At 39.8% G+C, this 21,574-nt stretch overlaps 1 long non-coding RNA gene across 2 annotated transcripts; it reads left to right on the top strand.

Moving 5' to 3' along the window:
- The first annotated feature begins 13,388 nt into the window (after nt 1–13,388).
- Nucleotides 13,389–17,414, top strand: LOC308185224. Of its 2 annotated transcripts, XR_013943210.1 has the most exons (5): nt 13,389–14,145; nt 14,335–14,405; nt 14,514–14,634; nt 15,730–15,862; nt 16,612–17,414. It is a non-coding gene; the product is annotated as an uncharacterized lncRNA (long non-coding RNA). The 2 variants fall into 2 exon arrangements; XR_013943209.1 differs by having other exon boundaries at nt 13,389–14,405.
- Nucleotides 17,415–21,574: the final 4,160 nt, after the last annotated feature.

Here is a 21,574-nt window from a genome sequence, read left to right on the forward strand (position 1 = left end):
ATCATCCCTTGGGAAATATATCTCACTTACGTACAGCAGGTACCTTTCTTTAATCTCCGTGTTTATGAAATTGGAGGCAAATAGGAATTTTGAGAGTTTACTGTGCCTTTTTGTCAAGGGCTAATCTTTTTCATTCTCATCGGTCACTTGTTCCCAGAGCTAACGTGAATGTCTAGAATGAGATTCTGCACATAAAATCATTATTTGAGAAGAATCTGGGAAGATAGGAAGAGGTAAGGAGCCTCTCACCAATCTGGTGGCAAGGTATAAGCTCCTAATATGCTTGCATTTCTGCAAGCCAGGAAGAAAGGCATCTTATAACCTCATTTTCATTGGAAAGGATCCAGACAGATAATTACTGGGAACTGACCATATATTCCCCAAAATGTTCATCCTGTACTCAACTGGTCTTTTCCTAATTGCTACTTTTTTTTTTTTTTAGTGGCTAGGAATTCACTTTTCAGGAGATGAGAGAAACTTTTGGAGCAAATTAGCTCACAGTTTATTTTGAATTAGATCAATAACAGCACATGAAATGAAAAAGCGTTTTTTTCTTAAAGCATGTTTTATTGTGTGTTGCTTTTCCTGAAAAGAGGTAAAACATGAGGATCAAAACACCATCTCCATTCCAACCTTCTTGAGAATTGTCTTACCCTTGTTTCAGTGAGCTCCATGGGGATACCTAGAAAGCAAAGTATTACCTGGGAGTAAGTTGTGATCTATGAGAAAAAACAATACAAGACAAATACTCCTGTAGTGCATCATATCAAGATGCACTCCTGTTTTGTGAAGTCATACACAGTCAGGTTGCTATTAAAGTTATGTCTGTAACTTTGTTTTTACTCCTAAGTTCTCCATGAAAAACAAACAAACAAACAAACAAACAGAATAGCTCATTATCCAGTTCTCTGACCATTCAAGGAAATCTGTTTTTTGTGTTGAAAAGGTAGACTTTGTTGTGTTTGGATAAAGCACTCAAATAATGATTCCCTGATTGTGAATTCTTATAACTTATGCCACCTTCAGCAGAACTGAGAGTATGCTGTGGCTCTGTAAAACTATGTTGGTTTTATTCAGAAATTTCCTTGACGATGTTTTAAGTCAAACCTTAATGCTTTTAGTGTAACTTTGTACAACCTACATTTCTCTGAGGAGTCATATTCATATTCTAATAGCATGTATAAATACATTTGTATTATTGTACCATAATTTCTCTTATACCGGCTGTAAATGATTTTTTTTTGTACTTCTAAAAATTGAGTCAGTGTAAGCACAGGGTAACACAGAAGAATACAAATTTCACAAATATCTAAATCTAGACATGTAATCATTTTTGTCATATTACTCACTTGGTCATTAATTATGCCCAGAACTGTTCTTTCTTCAGAAATGTAAGTCCCTACACTGATTTATAGCTTCTATACATGGTTAATCTTTACCTCCTAAGTACAACTTGACCATATATTTCAAAAGTTACTATTTTCTCCCCAGATTGCACGGAGCTGTCAGACTTTTCACTCTACAGTCAGCAGTTGAGAGCATGGAGAAAATTTCACCGTAAATCTTTAAACTCTATTTTACATATTTTCTACATCCCCCAAATGAACCCAAATGAATTATGTTATCCCGAGACCTTAAATGCAATGAATCTGACCAGCATTCTATCTAATATCCTAAACAGTACATTATCAGTTAACCAGAAATTGCTGACAATATTCTACTGGAAGCAGAGCTTACCCCACTTTTTCCTAACCCACTTTAGCCTGGTGGTGATAATAAAACATTTTTTGTACCAAATATATTCAAAATACTTGAACAATAAAATATAAAATGTTTCAGTATTTCACTTTTTTTGAAGATGAATTTAAAGCATAAAAATTTAACTTCATTTTTGAAGAAAAATATAAGGTTTTGTCTCTCCATCCCACTCAAGTGCAAATGTGTGTTGTTTCCTGTTTGTCTTTCAAGACAGACTTTATTCTCCAAAGTTGGATTAATGGCTCTGAATACAACCTAATGAATGAGCTTTTCTGAAAGCATTTATCACCACACTATCTGAAACCTTCACCAATATTAATTAATTTATCTGTTATTTATGCATTGTGTTGAGACCTTCAAAGGCTGAATGCAAATGCTAAAATCTCCTTTCTCCACTGTCTCCCATAATGACAAATCTAGCCCCACAGGAGACTGAGAGATCAGATTGTAAAGCTGGGAGGCTTTATGTCTGCAGAGAGCACGAGAGACAGAAAGATGTGTTACACAGTCCCTACTCCTCTGGTAAGTGATGAGAGGGACTAGTGGTCTGGGCAGCAGAAGGGTCAGGAAATTGGGGCACACATATGGAACCAGAAAAAAAATATCTCAGTGGGATAAGTACATATTGGAAAAGGAGCACACTAGATTGTATTTATGCTTGACAATTTTATACTTCAGTGCTTTCTCCTGATTAGAGTTGTTTGGGAGGGGCAGAACTTCTCACAAGATCTGCACCTTCCCATCCAAAGAGACTTTTTCCCAGCTTTATACTGGAAGCACATCAAAACCTTCCAAGTTTATTTTTTCCTTTTTGAATCTCTCTTGATGATTAACCAAGGAGATTCAAAGGATAAGAGACCAGACCTTTAGCAAATGAGATGCAGATGTTTACTTTACTCTTAGTTTGTGTTGGGCATATATCATGAAGAAAGCTAATGGCTCATTTGATCTCACTTTAGTTACAAATTCTGTTCTGCACTGAAAACATCCTCCTTGCAGGTGTTCAATCAAAACACCGTATTTCTAGGAAAAAGTTCCTTAGACAAAATGTGTTTTATGTCTTCATTTCCTAAGAAAAGATTGCCAAACATTTCCAAAACACCTCTACTGAAGAGGAGCTGAAGGTTTAAGTACCTGAATGTCACCTCCATCCATGAGTTTACTTTTTGTCCCAGAAGAAAAGGACAGAGGAAGCCTAAAATGAACAGAATCATAGCATCATAGAATATCCCGAGTTGGAAGGGACCCATAAGGATCATCAAGTCTAACTCCTGGCACCACACAGGTCTACCCAAAAGTTTAGACCATGTGACTAAGTGCACAGTCCAAACGCTTCTTAAACTCCGACAGGCTTGGTGCAGTGCCTACTTCCCTGGGGAGCCTGTTCCAGTGTGCGACCACCCTCTCGGTGAAGAACCGCTACCTGATGTCTAGCCTAAACCTTGCCTGCCTCAGCATGACACCATTCCCGCGGGTCCTGTCACTGATGATTAGGGAGAATAGATTGGCACCTGCACCTCCACTCCCCCTTGAGAGGAAGTTGTAGACTGCGATAAGGTCTCTCCTCAGCCTCCTCTTTTCCTGGCTGAACAGGCCAAGTGCCCTCAGCCTTTCCTCATACGTCTTCCCTTTTAGTCCCTTCATCATCTTCATCGCCCTCCTCTGGACACTCTTCACCAGTTTAATGTCCTTCTTGTACTGTGGTGCCCAGAACTGCACACAGTACTCGAGGTGAGGCCGCACCAGCGCAGAGTAGAGCGGGACAATCACTTCCCTTGACTGACTAGCGATGCCGTGCTTGATGCACCCCAGGACACGGTTGGCCCTCCTGGCTGCCAGGGCACACTGCTGGCTCATATTCAACTTGCTGTCAACCACAACCCTCAGATCCCTCTCTGCGGGGCTGCTCTCCAGTGTCTCATCGCCCAGTCTGTACGTATAGCCAGGGTTGCCCAGTCCCAGGTGCAAGACCCAGCCCTTGCTCTTGTTAAACTTCATAGTGAGGTTTGTGATTGCCCAGCTCTCCAATCTGTCCAGATCTCTCTGCAAGGCCTTTCCACCCTCAACAGAGTCCACAACTACTCCAAGTTTAGTGTCGTTGGCAAATTTGCTCAAAACACCTTCTAGTCCTACATCATTTATAAAATTGTATAAAATCCAAATCGTTTATAAAAACATTGAAGAGGACTGGCCCTAAAATGGAGCCACTAGTGACCATCCACCAGCCTGGTGTGGGCCCATTTACCACAACCTTTTGAGCCCTGCCCATCAGCCAATTGCTCACCCATCGTATGATGTTTTTGTTTAGCTGTATGCTAGACATTTTGTCCAGTAAGATCCTATGGGAAACTGTCAAAAGTTTTACTGAAGTCCAAAAAGATCACATCAGCTGGTTACCCTTAGATCCACTAAGGCTGGATCTGTCAGGTTGTTTTTTATGTCCTAGCACACTAATGCATTTAGTGCACCACTTGGACTTTCAAGAATTGAGCTTTTTTTTTTTGTTTTGTTTTGTTTTGTTTTTTCTTTGTGCTGTGCCTGTGAATTCAAACATATTTTGCAACTAATTGCAAATCACTTTTTTTTTTCAACTGTGCCCTAAAACTCATTCGTGATACCAGGAAGTTTTCTTGGCTGGGGAGAACTTCCAATATTGGGGTTTCAAAAATATTAAAACAGTGCAGTTTTTGTTTCCTCTCTCACTGGAGAACATTGTTAGGCAACGAAGCTGGTGAGGGGTCTGGAGAACAAGTCTTACAAGGAGCGGCTGAGGGAGCTGGGGTTGTTTAGCCTGGAGAAGAGGAGACTCAGGGGCGACCTTATCACTCTCTACAGGTACCTTAAAGGAGGCTGTAGCAAGGTGGGGGTTGGTCTGTTCTCCCACGTGCCTGGTGATAGGACGAGGGGGAATGGGCAAAAGTTGTGCCAGGGGAGGTTTAGGTTGGATATTAGGAAGAACTTCTTTACTGAAAGGGTTGTTAGGCCTTGGAGCAGGCTGCCCAGGGAAGTGGTTGAGTCACCATACCTGGAGGTCTTTAAAAGACGTTTAGATTTAGAGCTTAGTGATATGGTTTAGTGGAGGACTTGTTAGTGTTAGGTCAGAGGTTGGACTTGGTGATCTTGGAGGTCTCTTCCAACCTAAATGATTCTGTGATTCTGTGATTATTTTTAGTGTAACCAGAGTAATGCAGTCTTCATACGTAAAGTGTAACTCTTAATGTTTTCACATTTGTTGTGCTCTAATCAGCACAGACACTCTTTCTAATCAATATAGACTCCCACTAAATATTACATATTGGTGCAAGAAAGTTCGTAAGTACACAAGGAGCTGTATATTTATTATTGTATAGACTTCATCCAAAAGCAAAAGAATATACATATATATACATATACATATTTCCAAGAAAGTATGTGCTGGACTAGCCAACACAAACTCTCCAGGGCCTTTTCTCAAACTTTTAGTGATTAGATTTATTCATGCCGGGTGAACAAAAGCAAGTATTAACAATTCATGGCACCTACCTTTATTTTTCTCAATAGCTCCTCTATTCATACTTAGCATGCAGGAGGTATATATTGTCTGAAGAGGAAAGCAACCATCAGAGGGAAATATAATGTCATTCTATACAATTGTTCTTCTTCTAAGTGGTGCTATTACAGGTGCTATTACACCTTCAGATCGTGGTATTTTGTGTTTGTGTTATCTGAGATCACTTTCTTCTAAAGACAGTTGCAATGTATTACAATGGCTATAGAAAATATTTTAATAAGGATAACGTTTTACAGGCAGCTTCGAGGTTGGAAGTACAGTGCTAGCTTTTTGTTCATTATAACTTCAGTTCTTTTGAATTCCTGACTGACAAATAATTACAGCTCCACTGGAGAGCTGAACAGGTGTCAGGGTACACCTTGAGAAGTTGTGTCCCCATCTGGCTGAGGTCTGCTGTGGTGATGAGACTACACTGTCCCTGCACATCCAGTACTCAGTTCTACAGTGGGAACTACTAAGTGAATCAAATTCAGGCCATAAATAAGCACAAATGACAGTCCAAAAATATGGTGTAGATTTGCAGCTATTATGGATTCAAATAGCTTCGCTAAAGGCAAAGGAATGATAGCTGTTCCTGTGAACAGAATATTGGATGTTATGTGCATCCTTCTCAGGCTTATCTGTTTGGTTATGGCTCTGGCAAAAACAAACAAACAAACAAAAATCTAAAAAAAACTTTCTAAGCTTTAAAATTCTACGTTTATTGCTTTTCAGAGAATATATATATATATATTTGGTGGCAAATCTGAGAAAAGATCAGCAAATTCTCTTTCACTTCAGTGTTTGTAAGAGAGTTATTCTTGCTCTTACTTATGTTAAAGAGATGAATCACGGTTCTTCTCCTCACTTCTCATCTGGTGGCTTTCCCAGTATATTCTAAACTCTTTAATAAACCCTTGAAGGGTATTTTTCTCATCCATTGATTTCATATCTGTTTTACCTCTCATATCTTAACTGCATTAGACCAGAAACCATATATTTATTTGTTCTAATCTCTGGCTTTGACTTTTGACTTAAGTCATGGGGATATCTAAAAGTGGATTATTAACTCCCCAGTATATAAAATAAGTAAAATCTTTCCTGTCCTTCCACCGTGGAATTGTTCCTCCATGGAACCAACTTTCTGTTGCACTGCTGGGTCCCACTGAGACACCTCTCCAGACAGGAGTTTGTATAGAGATGGAAGTCAGGATGAGATAAAAGATTCTGACCTAGTGACAGTGAGCCTAAACATGATGAGAACACTAACAAATATTTTTATTATTGTGTTAAATGAGTTCAGCTTTGGGGAGCACAGTGAAATTTGGGGAGAGAGCTGGCTGGTGTCATTGTGAGGCCACTCTCAATTATCTTTGAAATGTCATGGTAGTGAGGAGAGGTTCCAAAAGCTTGGAAGACAGCAAGTATCACTCCTACCTTTAAGAAGGGACTGTTGAGCATCTGTTTTTTTAGGAAGTCCTTTTGGAAATGACAGAGCACAATGCATGCTTGCACGTAGTAGCTTTCCTGAAAAGAGGATCCTGTCTGAGCAGTGGCATGTCAAGCCTGTTTCTTGGCTGCTCCATCTCATGCTGGAGTTATAACTTTATGCAATTGAATAAAGGCCTAAGGTGAACTCTGCTGAGCTCACTCCTTCCTTACCAAATACTCTTATGTTCAGCACATATACATATAGTGGAGAAAAATCTAGTCCATCCTCTCCAGCTGTGTGAAGCTTGCAAAGAATATCATTAGCTTGGTTAGTCCTCCTGAGTTCATATTGTGTGAAATGACATGTTTGTACTTCCACCTACTGAGATAAAATATCAAAATCTCTTTGGTAATTCTTGCAAAACAGAGTGGGTGTGCTTTTGATAAGCAAAAATGAAATGTATTGCTTATTACAGAAGAAATTGATAGCCATCATTTCTCATGTCATCTTCTGTTGCGGGAAACTGTAACCTGTAGACAGCAAACATTGCTAGAGCCTGCTAGCCAGAAAACCTTTTCAGTTGTGCTGCTTCAATCCTTACATAGATTTTTTTACTGTTTCTTTGTTAGCAGTACACTGCCAAACTCCTTGTGTGAGATTAGCTTACATTGGCTATTTTGATGGTAGAAGTGACTGCTCATCCATTTTTGAAATGATTGTCCCAGACTGCTGCCAAAGAGTAGAAAAACTTGAAAGAATAAAAAGAAAGTCCTTTCTTTAGTCGGGCAGGAAATAAAGATAACAATGATAACAGGAAAGATGAGGACTGAAGAGAGACAGGTGAGGGAGGACTGAACAAAGGCTTGGCTGTTTGGCTTCTTGGTGCTTCCTGCAGTCCTATACCTGCTCAAGTGTGATTAAGTTGGTGCTGTTGTTCTGCCTGTTAACTCTTACTGTAGAAGGATTTATTGTGTTGGATGGTTTATATTCTGTAAGCATCTTACCTGTGGGCCAAACTGAGAAACCAGGAGGAGGATGAGAATATACAGGCAGCAGAGGGGAAAGCAAAGGGTATGACTGCTGGCATTGCTGCCAGTGTACACGAGTCAGTGCAAACTATCGCTGCACCTCATGCAGTGTGGCAAGAACAGGAGAACAGAACCCTGCACAACCTCTGTGTTATTGCTTGCTGAAGCCTGGCTTTCCACAAACATAATTGAGCTAAGAACCAAATTCTGAATATATATATAAATATAAATAAATACATAAATAAATAAATAAACATACAGGAATAAAGAAACAACAAAGGCCAAGAAGTTCACATGCATCTCTTGGTATTGGTTACATGACTGCACACTGCTGCTGAGCAGCAAGCAATCACCATTTGAGGTAGGTTTAAGTCAGTTTAACACACAGTCTCAGTAGCCTTGCAGACCATGGATACAGAAGCAGTGGGGCTTCTAGTAATCCTTTTTTTTTTTTTTTTTTTTCTTCAGCCTTAGCTATACACTATGTTCCTCTAGGAAAAATGTATGGAAAAGGCCATTGCCAGGGAAAGGAGACAATGTCTCCCTGAGGAGACAAATTGAGCCTGTCCATGCAAGCGGAATTTCCAAGGGTTACAGGCTGTGGTAGACAAGAAGGTAGTTATAGACAGACTGGGGAGTAGAGAGGTATTGACCAAGAAAAGAAATTTCCCCCAAGGAGCAGGGGAGGTGGGCGCTGTGCTCCAGCTCAAACCTTCAATGAATCTACTGCAGAAGCAAGGATCTGCTTGCATAGACAGTGATGGCAGGAGAAGAATTGTGTGTGGACGCTTTGTATTTCTACACTCCGTCCCAATTGTTCTGTCTTGCCTTAAAAGGTGAAATTTCCTACTTTGTATTTTAACAAAGCCTGGCACATTAAAGTAAAATCACTTATGCCCCTGGGGGGAATTGTGCTGTAGGAGTAAATTTAGGTAGCTATGGTTGTACTGACATCCTAACATGATCCTAGATGATAGGACACACAAAATCAGAGTTTGTAATAAATTCTCAGGACATGTTGTAATGCACCTTCAGGTCTTGTTTAGCCATTGACTCAGATCAAAGTCTTGTTAAAGCATGTCCTGGCTCCCATGCAGCTTGAGTACCCTTTTTCATAGGAACAGATAGCATAGAGCAGCAATATGTTTCCACCTCACATCTGGCACACAGGTAGGGCATGCTTCTGGACTTGGTCTCTGGGAAACACTCGTGCATTCCCTAGTTTAGGTACAGCCAGCGCCTTCAGAAACATTTCCATCTTGAGCAGAGATGCCTACTGGGACACGAGTACTGTGTGCTTTGCGGTATGAGTACAAAGGCTCTGCTCTGGTATGGTGACAGAAAATGTTTCTGCGTTATTTGGGATGGTGGAAGAAAGGGAAGGGAACTCATTTCTGCAAGACAAAAGCTGCACTGTATCCTATTTCTACAGAAAAATTAACAAACACACCCCCAGAATTTTGCCAGAGATTGCATGGGTGAACTAGCTGCCTACAGCAGAAGAGAAGAGGAAACCTGGTGTGGTAGCATGTGTAATATATAATGCATGTTTCCAACCTGAATGTTTTCCTCTAGCACTAAGCAAAGAGATTGAACAAAAAAGGGTATCACTTTAATTATATTGTTTTGCTCTGTCCACCAAGCAATTATCTTGAATTTAAAGAAAAACTGTGCCAGAAGGTGCTTTTTCAAAAAAAGGAAATAATCTGTTTCTTCTATACGGTTATCAAATAACTTTAATAGCCTTTTTTAAGTGTAATTCAGAAAGCACATAGGAATAAGAGATTTTCCAACTGCAAAACTCAATCTCAGTAAACCAGACCATGAAATAATACAGTTTTATTTACTGATGCCTTCGGAAAATGAGCACTTTAAAATCTTATTTTAAAAATGAAGCCTGCGTGCTTAGGAAAGATAAATTCAGGAGAAAAACCACCACCACAACAACAAACAAACAAACAAACAAACAAACAACAAACAAACACAAGCAACTAAAGAAAACCTTTACCGTCCAAATTTAAGAGAAAAGGAAACCTATAAAAAATAACTTGTTGGTTCACTACTGATGGAGGACAAAAATGAGACAGGTGGCAGAAGGAAGACTGATTCAGTGACCTCATTTGAGGGAAAGCAGAAAAACCCTGTTACATGAAGAGGGAGCAAACTGAGAAACATCTTCAGGCTATGAAGAGAGCTTTCATGGCCTGAATTGTCCCTGACCTTTGCTTGGAGGGGAAGGCTGTGGAGGTCTGAGTTATGGGCATGGCTGTGCTCATACAAATTTGCAATCACATTTGAATTGGGGAATTAAAAAAAAAATAAAAATTCTTGTTTACAGTGACAGAAATATACTCAGAAGACCACTGCTTCTTTCAAGGGCCACGGGTGGGTATTGCTCTTGCAGAAGACCGAGTCCAAGCAGCTCTGTGGATAGAGGAGGTCCCATGGTACCTGTGACCCCACCACAGCCAAGGCCCTGCTGGGGCTCTGCAGTGGTGCACAGCAGAAGTGTGACAAATGAGTTACTTTAGCACCCTGGTACACAAACCTTGGGCATGTGGGGTGACAATCTGCTTGTGCATAAAGGGAGATTGGCAGGGGAATTGAGGCTCAAGTAAAGGGATAGTTTATTAATCAAACAAGGGAAACTAATCCAACTTGGACTGGATAATGATAGGGGAACTTCAGTGCACAATGCCACTCTTATTGAAGTAATCCTGTTAATAAGGCCACTCATGGCCACAACCAGCTAGGAAATGGTACTAGAAATAGCAAATTTAGGTAGGGTAGTCAAACTGGGAGCAAAAAGGAAAATGCAAATAGGGGTGTGCTGTTGAGAGAAGCTTGGAGGGAGAACAAGGGTGCAAGGATGGCAAAAACATGAGTGTGAAATTTTAAAATGCATTAGGAAAAAAAAAAAAAGACAAATTGGATCCTTTACAGGCAAGAGTGTGCTTGCCAGCAGAGGTGCTGACTTGTGTACTCCAGCCCACCAGGAAGCCAGAAGGACCGCTCCACTCTATGGACATAGCATCCAGATGCAGCGTGGAGGGAAACAGATTCATACCTCCATACTTACAGCATTGTAATTCAGTAGTGCTCACATATGTGATTCATTAGACTTAAAAGCTGTAATTAGCAGCTTTATAGTCAAGCATAACAGTCTGCATTATTATATAATTGTTATGATTGCTGAGATCATTTATTCTTTTGCTCCTCTACCAATTTCCTCATGGTGCGCTCATTAATCAATAAACATCTTAATCAGTTGGCATCAGTTATGCCTGAAGTCTCTGATCCAGTGGTAGAATGTGAAGCCTTGGCTAATGGTATGTTGGAAAGGATGTCATCTTTCAGCAGCCCCTGGGAGCCAAACTTGTGTTACTCTGTGGATCAGATGTATCTCACAGGGATACACATCTTCTGATGAGTGCCAGATTCACTATGGTACCTGTCTGCCTACCTTGGTCAGGAACAAGCACAACCTAATGCTTGGCAAAGGAAGACCAAGCCTTCGTCTCACGTATAAAGAGAGTTGTACTGCTCTTAAAATGAAGATGTTTTTTTTTTCTGCCACAAGCGAACTTCAGTTAATGATGCATTTGGGAATGAAAGTTAGCTGTCATGCAAGGCAACACACAAACCAAACCCCAGCCACTTCTTGTTCCTCAGGCAACATTTTGCAGTATTTCTTTCAAGATCAGATGCTTTATTATTCTGGGGACTCTTGTATCACCTGCTATAATGATGATTGCCCTAAGGACTTTCAAAGTAGTGGTTGGAGAGAGAAACTAAGCTGGTGGGTATTGAAGTAGCTGTGCTGACTTCACCTGGCTTTCCTTGTTTGTTTTAGCCAGAATGTGACCTGCTCTGCCTTTACATGTTTCCTTATGATCCTTACAGTCTCAGATATGCTCACTCTGAGTTGAAATTATTCCACAAATACAAAACTTGTATGACCTGTATTAAATGTTTCAGTCTTTTTTTTTTTTCTCCTGCTTCTAAAAAAGGTTTATTTTGCTTTGTTTTTAACAAATGAAAATTATCTCAATGAATTATAAATTGTGGTTTAGAAAGAGAATGGAGTGTGACACAATGATGAGGAAGAGAAGTTTAGGGGAATTACATGGATAAGAAGTAGAGCTGTGCTTGATATAGGCTGGCTTCCCATAATTTCCTTCCTACCACATGTTCATGGGATTATAGTGTTAGGACACCCAACCTGATGCATTGGAAATCTAATAATATTTAATATTACTTTCATTGAAATTAAAAAATAAATATATATACAATGATAAATTGAATGGTAGCTTTTGCCTTATGGGTTCTTTTTATGTTTTAAATATAGTTAGATAAAACACACCTTTGTAAAGTAATCTTGGTCAGAAGACTGACCTATCAATAGCTTGGCAGTCTCAGCTAAGAACATGTGAACTCATACTTACATGCTGCTTTACCTTTGGTACTTGGATTTTGCACAACCCCATTAAATCCGTAAAGGCCAGGAAAAGAGAGGAGCTGTGAGGTATATTGTATTGGCTGATAACTCAGAGATGTTTTGGTTCAAAGAGATCAAAATGACAAGCAGCACAGGTAAACATGTTTATGGTCTGAAAGATGAAACTGTCAACTTGCCGTGTCAACATGAGGTTTTTTTCATGTCTCTTTTTCATCCTGAGTGTTTTTTTTCCTCTCCTTTTCATATGCAGCCTTTAACTTTTGACTTCAACTCATTATTCAGTGCAGGTTTAGATTTGCCATCTGTTTGGTAGCACCTTGTACCTGAAATCCCAAAATAGGAGGAACAAGCCTTGCTAGGAAATTTCATTTAAAATTTGGTCCAGTTGTCCAGAGTTAGTCCAGTTTTACAATTATGTAGTTGAATTTGGTCTTACAGGCCAGCTAATCACAGAAAGAGAGAAACAGTTTTTAGACACCTTAGATTCTCACAGTCATTATAAAAAACTTCATGTAACTCAACCATATCTCATTGCAAAGTTTTACAGACAAATGTTGTGCCAATTCTCTGACAAAGTTCATGGCAGGCTATCAGAAATATCTCACTGGTAGATGACTAAATGGAGAAACAAGAATTTAAACTTTGTGTTTATGCACATCTCTTGTGGGGAATGTAGCAGAAAGAACTAAATTGAGATCCACAGTGCATTAGAGAGCTAATAATAAAATAGGCAGTTGGTACAAAGAGTGAAAAGCGAATATATGTGTATGTTAGGTGCTAATATGTATGTACTAATTCAAAGTGTCACGGTGGTTAATTAGAGACTTACTAACTTCATTTGCTGTCTTTAGATCAGCTAATAACCAGTGGCTAATGGAGAACATTCACGACTAGATTATATGTACAGTATAAAGTCATCATGAATCCAATCAGAAATGTTATAATAAAGCTCTGTAAAATTTTGGATGTCTTTTCCCTATCTCTGCATCAAAAAAAATCAGATTTTTTGAAGAAGACTAAAAAAAAATGCTCACATTTTGAAATATTTCTAAGAAAAACACTTGACATTCTTCAACAATGTGTCTGTTTTTCACTCAGCTGTACAGACAGACGTAATAAAAGTGTGGACTCTGCATAACAAGAACTACTCTTAATGAACAGCATTATGTGCATAGTGTGATTTCAGTCCCTTCTATAATTTTTCAAATTCATAATGCAAGTATTGGTACCATAAGGAGCTAGTTATTATTTGAGACCTCTCAGTTATTTGCTTCTACCAGGATGGAGATCACTTGCAAATTGCGTACAGATTTGCTTTGTATTTCCCTGTAATTACAAAATCATATACAAAATATTTTTTTCTTCAATGCAGCAGAAGTAGATAACATTTTTGTCCTTTATCCTAAATGCTTGTTCAGAAGACAGTAAACCATGCCTTCAAGTACTGGATTTGTTACTGTAGCTTCTTCATAGATTTTCTTAGCTAAAATACATATGCCACAAAACTCAGAGCTTGGACAGTCTACCTACAACCAGTGAAATACTTTAACCTCTGCATAACCTAGCTGTGATCTGCTACCAGCATTAGGCAGCTCCTCTGTTTGTAGCTGTCTTAAATATGTAAAAGAGCATAAGTTTTGTTCCTCCCCCTACTCCCCCACTAAATATGAATGGCCAACACTCCCTGCCAAAAAAAAAAAAAAAAAGACACAACCCCCCCAGTAACTTCAACAGTCCTACCTTTATCTTTGGGAACATAAACACAGGCAGACAGCCTTGCCAAATAACAATATCTGGAGAAAAAGCTCAGTCTACCCCAAGTGGGAGCTGAGGGGCAGGTGTTGGATGGTTGATTGGGCTAGCAGCAGAGCTGCATCAATCATCAGACCAAACCTGAGGCTAGTTTGTAGGCTGAACAAGTTGTCTGTGCTTAGTAAAGGTAAGATTAATATACTGCTCCATATTCCCAGAACAGATAGTCACTTCTTTTCTCTAATTTTTCATCCATTTTCTTAATCCATTAGAGCTTGTTGTTTTTTGTTTTGGTACATTTGTGTGTGTTTCTTTCTTTTTTTCTTGATCGGTAGAGCTGTTGTAGCCCACTATTTTTCCACATTTAATTTAACAGAGGCTAAATTTCACCTGTACTTGGAGGCTTCAGTGGTATCTAAACAGCTCTTGGGAACCCCTCCTGAGCAGGTAATCACCACAGTGCATTGGGAGGAGGTTTGGCCCCTCTGCTGCTCTGAAGAAAATGGCTGAACGGTACAGATCAGTCCTTCCTCTCTTCTCTCATTTTGTGCTCAGACCTCCAGAGTCCTTTGATGTTGTGTTGAAAGCTCTGCACAGGAGCTACTGGACCTATGCTGGAATTGCTGAAGCTTCACTGTTCTGTGATAGTTAGCATCTTGTCTTTAGCTACAAACAGGTAAAGAGGAATATTTCAGCAACTTTTTAGCTGAATAATGTTGCTTCGGTCCTTAGTTCTTAGGGAAGACTTAAATAATCAAGACTGGAGTTTTGGGGAGGAACTTGGAGGGCTTGGGAGGGGAGAGGTGAAATACAGGCAAGCACGAAGTGAGGGTGAGCTCCCATGCAGTGGTAAGAGAATAATTATCAAGCTTCAGGTCTGCCAAGTTCAGGGATGGGCTTTAGGCCTGAATCTTTCTTAACGCAGCAGAGTGCTTGGATTCCATCTCTCTTTCACCTCACCGAATGAGTATGGATTTATTGCTACAGAATGGATCAATCCCCAGATCTACTGGCCTAGGACTATGGTGGTTAGGATCAACAGCAACCTGAAATTCCCACTAATGCAACTACCTCATGGGGCATTGGCTCATGAGACCCTTATCCTCATCCTCTGAGGCAGCAAAGCACCTTTCCAAGGGTGAAATTAACCAAGACATTTAGTCGCTAACAATTGATTCACAGCGGCTCTTACAGTAATCAAACGATATTTTTTGTCTTACAGTTGGCTCCCAGACTGTCCAGTTGATTTGAAAGGGAGAAAGATCGCTAGGGTGGGATTTGTCATAGAGTGCTAACTAGATAGCTGAAATCAATTAAACAGCTTGTGTAGCTTACACCTGCTGCCTTGTGTCAATACTGTACAAGGCTGTTTGTCCTAGCCATGATTGTTTGAATTTCTTTCTCTGTAAAGGCATGATTTCTGTGCTGAGTTAGAAGGACCTTAGCTGAGTAGATCAAACTAGTTCATAACTCTTGGAAATTTCCAGCCACTGTGGTTCAGCTTCTAAAGAAAACAAGTCTTAGTGTGGCCTTTACCAGATTAGGCTTTACTGGCAACCTTCACAACCCATCACATCCTGGACAAACTGTAATTGAGTAAATCCAGACAGTCTGGTTGGCAGGGTTAAATGCGTGGGTGTGATAGCTGACCTACATCACCAGAAAGTTGCTGTCATGAAGTGAGGAGCTGTTCTTGTTTTTGTCTCCTAACCACAATCAATGAAATATATTTAACTTCCGTATATTTTTCTTTTCCCTTCTGTTACTCCAGTTCCATTCCCATCATATGGCAGCAGAGATGTTGTACCTTTATTGGGCAGTACTGGACTCAAAGACAAAGCAGGATCATGAAGGGGAATGAACCTCTACCCTCAAAATGAGCACGGTCCCACTATTGCCTTCTGGTAAGTCATGGGAAAAATTGTTAGGACAGGTAAGATCTTGCTGCCTGGGATGTTTGGGACCCAGACCAATGCTGCTGTGAGGCATTGCTCCTTGGCCTGGCAAACCCTTCCTCCAGCAGATGGCATTCCTAGCTCATTTCTCCCTGATATGCACCAAAATAACACCAAGGATGCTTGTGCCCAGTCAAAGCTTTCTTGGCTCTGATCACTGTGCACGGCTGTGTTTTCCAGCTAAACACTAAAAATGTTAATTCAAGCATCAGTTTCTTATAAAATAATAAAGAAAAAAGGGCTATAAACTGCAGCTGTTTTGAGTTCTGGCTTTCTGTCTTGAAAGAAAAGCCTTGGGCTGCTACTGTTTTTATTTTCTTTCTGTTATGATGCCTGGCAAGTGTTTTTTAGGAAAATAAAAACAAGTCATGAAACTGATTTTCATGTGCGTGTGTGTTACTACAGAATAAAGCCACTTTGCTTTTTTTTTTTTTGCTTTTTTTTTTTCCCCCACTCCTTTTTATCTAAGCTAGGAATCCCCTGCTGAATCTTAATTCATATAACGCATGAAGTTCCAAGAAAATTCACTGCCTTTGAAAAGATGGTATATTTATCATAAGAACCAATATGAATAACATTAGTAATAATAACAAAACCCAGACATTATGGTACATTTGCTCTTTTTACCCTGACAGATAACAGCACAGTCCCTTCTGAGCTTCCCTCAAAGTTTACTGTTGTTGTATGTCTTTCAACAGGCCCCATGCTGACTGGATTGCACATTCTAATTAAGATCTTGCAATAGGCAAAGTGAATGTTACTACTTTTGTGGAACTTTGCTTTTTTATTCCAAAGTCTCTGGAAATTGAAAACAAAGGACCAGCTATTGGCTACAACTTCTAGCATATATGAAACTGTGCATTAAATAATCATCCCAAAATACTTTGTGCCATTTGTTACAGTTACTTTCTAATAAATATTAATTCAACCTCCCAGTTTTAGGAACAAAACAAAGGATTATCATAGACAAAATTCATGCACTTACAGAGGCAAAAATTCACAGCCCTGTCAGATTCAAATTAAGAACACCAGAAAGGATAATTAAACCAGAATAGCTACTGTACCAAATGAATACAAAGTGGGAAAAATTATCCTGAGCTTTAATCCATCTACAATTTGCTGCACCTTATTTAAATATATGAGTGTATGCAAAGCATGCTGCTAATTAGAAATGTTCCTATCTATGGTCTTTCAAAGTGTTTTAATGCTTTTGAATACTGGACAAAATAAGTTTCTAGGTATGTTTACATGAAGGAGTAATGCAGTTAGGGATAGATGTGCAGCAGTGTTGAAAATTGTGATACTTTGGTGAAAGTAATAGCCAATTAAGGAAACTACTAACCTAATATAGGGACTTGCCATTGTCCAACATTGTTTCAAATCTATCCCTCTTTGGTACTGGCAGAGAACTATTGGCAGCCATTGGCCATTTATGTGGTCTCTGTGAATTGAGCTGGCCTTAATTAAGTTTTTGACGCAGATGTCAGGGTTGCAGAGAACAGCAGAACAACTGGCAGTAGCCAGCAATTTCCTGGCAGGTGCCTCAGACAAAGGGAAAACTTGGGGAGTCAAAAGTTAGGCTGTTAGTTTTGTACTTGAAGGAGATGGATGTGGCTCCTTATTGTGTCATGCCTACTTGAGTCAACTGGGGGAAAGCTATTTCATATATCTTTGCTTCAGTTCTTGACTTATGGCTCATTGATATTAAAGCTTCCTTTCTTGAAAAGGATTCAGTGTTCATTTCTGGTCCAAGTCACTGTAATACACATTGTGAGCACCCTATTGTGTCTAGATGAGAGTTTTCCCTGATCAGGAAGAAATTACTCATGTAGTTATTATAATTACATAAGGAAGAGAGGACATCGGTTTCTAAGACCTTTTAACAGCATCGACTTGGCAAACTCAGGACAGATGCCCATGTTCTTGACAAGATGGCACCAGGTTGTTTTACATCAGTTTTTATTTACCACTTTCCCTTAATAATGAATACAAATAAAGGGTAATGTAAACAGTTTGGACGCTGGTGGGAATTCTTTGGTAATTTAGCTCTGGCCCAGATGTCATCAACAACACAGCTTTCAGCCAAAATAATTTACTTGTCTTCTTTTGTCATTCTCTGTCTTTCGAAAATGTAAAAATCCACTAAATGTTTTTCAACTGGATATTAGTGGAATAAAACTTACCAGTTTTCTATATGTTGCAGCCTATTCATCTTTAAGGCTCATCATAATCCTAATAGAGCCTGTGTTCTGGTTTTGGCTGGGACAGAGTTAATTTTCTTCCTAGTAGATGGTATGGTGCTATGTTTTGGATTTAGGATGAGAATAACGTTGATAATGCACCAATGTTTTAGTTTTTGCAGAGCAGTGCTCACACAGAACCAAGGACTTTACTGCTTCTCGTGCTGCCCCACCAGTGAGGAGGCTGGGGGTGCACCAGGAGCTGGGAGGGGACACAGCCAGGACAGCTGACCCAAATGGACCACAGGGATGTCCTGTACCATGTGGTGTCATGGTCACAAATAAAGGCTGGGGAAGTTGGCCAGGGCTGGGTTGATGCTGCTTGGGATGTGGCTAGGTGTCAGTTGGCAGGTGGTGAGCAATTTCATTGTACGTCACTTGTTTTGTATAGTCTTTGATCATTTTGAGTATTAATATTTTCCCTTCCTTTTCTGTCCTATTAAACTGACTTATCTCAACCCGCAAGTTTTACCTTTTTTTCCTGATTCTCTTCCCCATCCCACTGTAGGGTGGCAGGGGGTAGTGAGTAAACAGCTGTGTGGTGCTTAGCTTCCTGCCAGGTTAAACCAGAACACCCTGGTAGAAGTTGTTAAAGGTCATGGTCATATAACGGATGAATCTTTAGAGTTTTACTATTAACCTTAATTCACACAATATCCAAACTTTGCATAATCACTTTATATGATATTTATTTATTCGTTTATTTTCTTTTTCTTTCCCTTGCTGGTAAAGAAGGTAATTACACACTAACAAAATACTAGTTTAGTTTGCAGGGTAGGAATGACTGTTGTGACAAATTGGGTGTAAGATGGACAATTGAACCTATAATGACTTAGGAAAACTGGGAGCAACTTCTCATTTGCACCCTTCTGCCGTAGTTCTGTGCTGCTTAAGAAATTTTTTTGCTGGTGTTTTAGCATGTTCATTATACAGAAAGTAGGGAAAGACATTCTGAGGCCTGGTAAAAGCCTTTCAGAGAAGTTAGAAAGGTACTTTTCATATGCCTTTTTATGTTATACACATTACAGTTTTAAACTTCCTGCGGTTGCTTTCTTGTGCATTGCAAATATACGCAATAGGTGTGATCCATACAATAATTGCAATGTTTAACTTTGGTGATTTTCTGTTTTTGCAATATTTAATTTTCCAAAAAGGAGATTTGTGGAAGGTTGTCAGATGCATTTTGGAGGTCATTACACTTGAGAATGAGAAGACACAGCTGTATTCTGCAGTTCTGAAGTGCTTTTTGGTGTGAATAACTGGCCTACCTATCATCTCTGTGTCCTCAGTCTAGACTTTTCCTCTCTCATTTACCTTGTTCGCCATTCTGTATAGTATTGCATTACAGAAGACTTTTCCCCCACAAGACAGAGACACCTTTGCAGTGTTTGCAGTAGCTGCACAGTCCCTGTTGGAATATTCTGATAATGATCCAAAGCTGATAGCAGCTGGGAGGGATTTCTCTTCCCTTTCTTCTCTGGGCAGCTCTTTAAAGGCTAACAAGGTAGTACAGAAACTGTTTTTTGCTATACCTGCTGTTGATTTATTGCTTCCTATGTCTTTTCTGTTTTCAGTGGTTCATTTGCAGTCTGTACTTCTGATTTCTTCCCTGTTCTTCCCCTTTAGGTTATCCTTATGTTAATTGGACTGGTAGTCTCTTATTTCCCCAGAATCTGATGCCGAGAGGTTTTTTGGTTGTATCCATTTGTAAACAATTTTCCTCCACTGCTTTTGATCAGTACATTTCTCTTCTGCTGTTAACACGTGCAGTTTCACTCTTCCGACAACACTGTGCTTTCCTATCGTAGTCATGTTCACTTCAATTGGTATTTCCAGTGTAACTCTATTTATCTCTTCTTCCATTGACTCATTGAATTTTCTGCTTGCTTATACTTATCTTCTCCTTTATCTGATACTGCTTAAGCTCAGCATGAGGATTCCTCTTGTCACCACACTTTCTACCCAGTCTTTTGGCTGGGTCTTTTGGCTTATCTAATGCTTGCTCTGCCTCTGTTGGTGTCCAGAGTGACTGCGGCAGTTTGAGTCACAGCAGCTGTAAACACTCTTCATTTTTCCTCATGTAACACACTGTTTTACATTTCTTTGCTCCAATGGTATCTTGACTCGGTTCTTCTCATAAGGGGAGAAATCTCCATGTACTCTACTGTTCTGAATTTTATGTTTCTTTTTTATTTATTTATTAACAGTTTATTTTCAGTTATATTCTTTTCTTTTTGCTGCTTGATATTTCCTTGCATTTTAGGCAGATGACCAGATTGGGAAATCGTACAACTGTGGTTCACATGAACAAGGATTTTGATATATGTTGAATTCTGTGATTCTCAGTGTTTTTATAAGAGAAGGATACTTTTAGCTCTAAAGCTTGAGTATAAAGCATGAATCCACAGTTTCTTAATTTCTACAATTAATGGTTCCTAGCCATTGCCAGTTGTTATGACTTTAGTTGCCATATCAGTTGTTAGCACAAGACTTACTTGTCACAAAAAGTTGTATTTTGGGGGCCTGCCACTCCCATGACACATGATTCTATGTGATTGTGAAAGTTTGTCCTCGCTTTGGACATAAAACAGCATGGCATTTATAATGTTCAAGAACCTTGTTTGAAATCTTGTGTTTATAGATTCATAAGTTCTGAATTGATAAGTGAATTTTTCCATAGCCTCTTAAAATGAGAGCTACTCCACAGTATCCTGTATGTCTGTGTATTTTTAAAGATTTGTTTTGGGGGGAAGGCCAAGCTGGGGAAAATTCCCCAAAGAAAGTTGATGTTTCATCGGGGAGTTCTGAACATGTGGAGTTAAAGAAAATGGAAATGGTTTCATGCCGGTTACTAGCACTTGCTGAAAACACAATAATCTTGTAAATGGGTGTGATAGTTTTACCCAGCTGGGCAGCTGAGCTCCACCACAACCGCTCTCTCACTCCCCCACCTCAAGGGGAAAGGGGGAGAAAATACAATGGAAAGGGCTCAAAGGTTGAGATAAGGACAGGGAGATCACTCAACAATTATTGTCATGGGCAAACCAGACTCAGCATAGGGAGAATAATATAATTTATTACCTATTACTAGCAAGCTAGTGCAGTGAGAAACTAAAAACAAAGTACAAACACCTTCCCCCCATCCAACTTCTTCTCACCATCCACGCTTCCCAAGGCAGTACAGAATAACGGGGAATAAGGGCTGTGGTCAGCCCATGACGCTTCGTATCCACTGCTCCTTCACAGTCACTCTCTGCCCCTGCTGCACTTGGACTCCGTCCCATAGGATGCTGTCTTTTCCAAACTGATCCTGAGGGGGCTGCCCACAGGCTGCAGCTCTTCAAGAACTGCTCCCACATGGCTCCATATCACAGGATACATACCCAGGAGCAAACTGCTCCAGCACGGGTCCCCCATGGGC

Source organism: Anser brachyrhynchus (genome assembly GCF_964034855.1).
Source record: "Anser brachyrhynchus genome assembly, chromosome: Z".
NCBI classification, from domain to species: Eukaryota; Metazoa; Chordata; class Aves; order Anseriformes; family Anatidae; genus Anser; species Anser brachyrhynchus.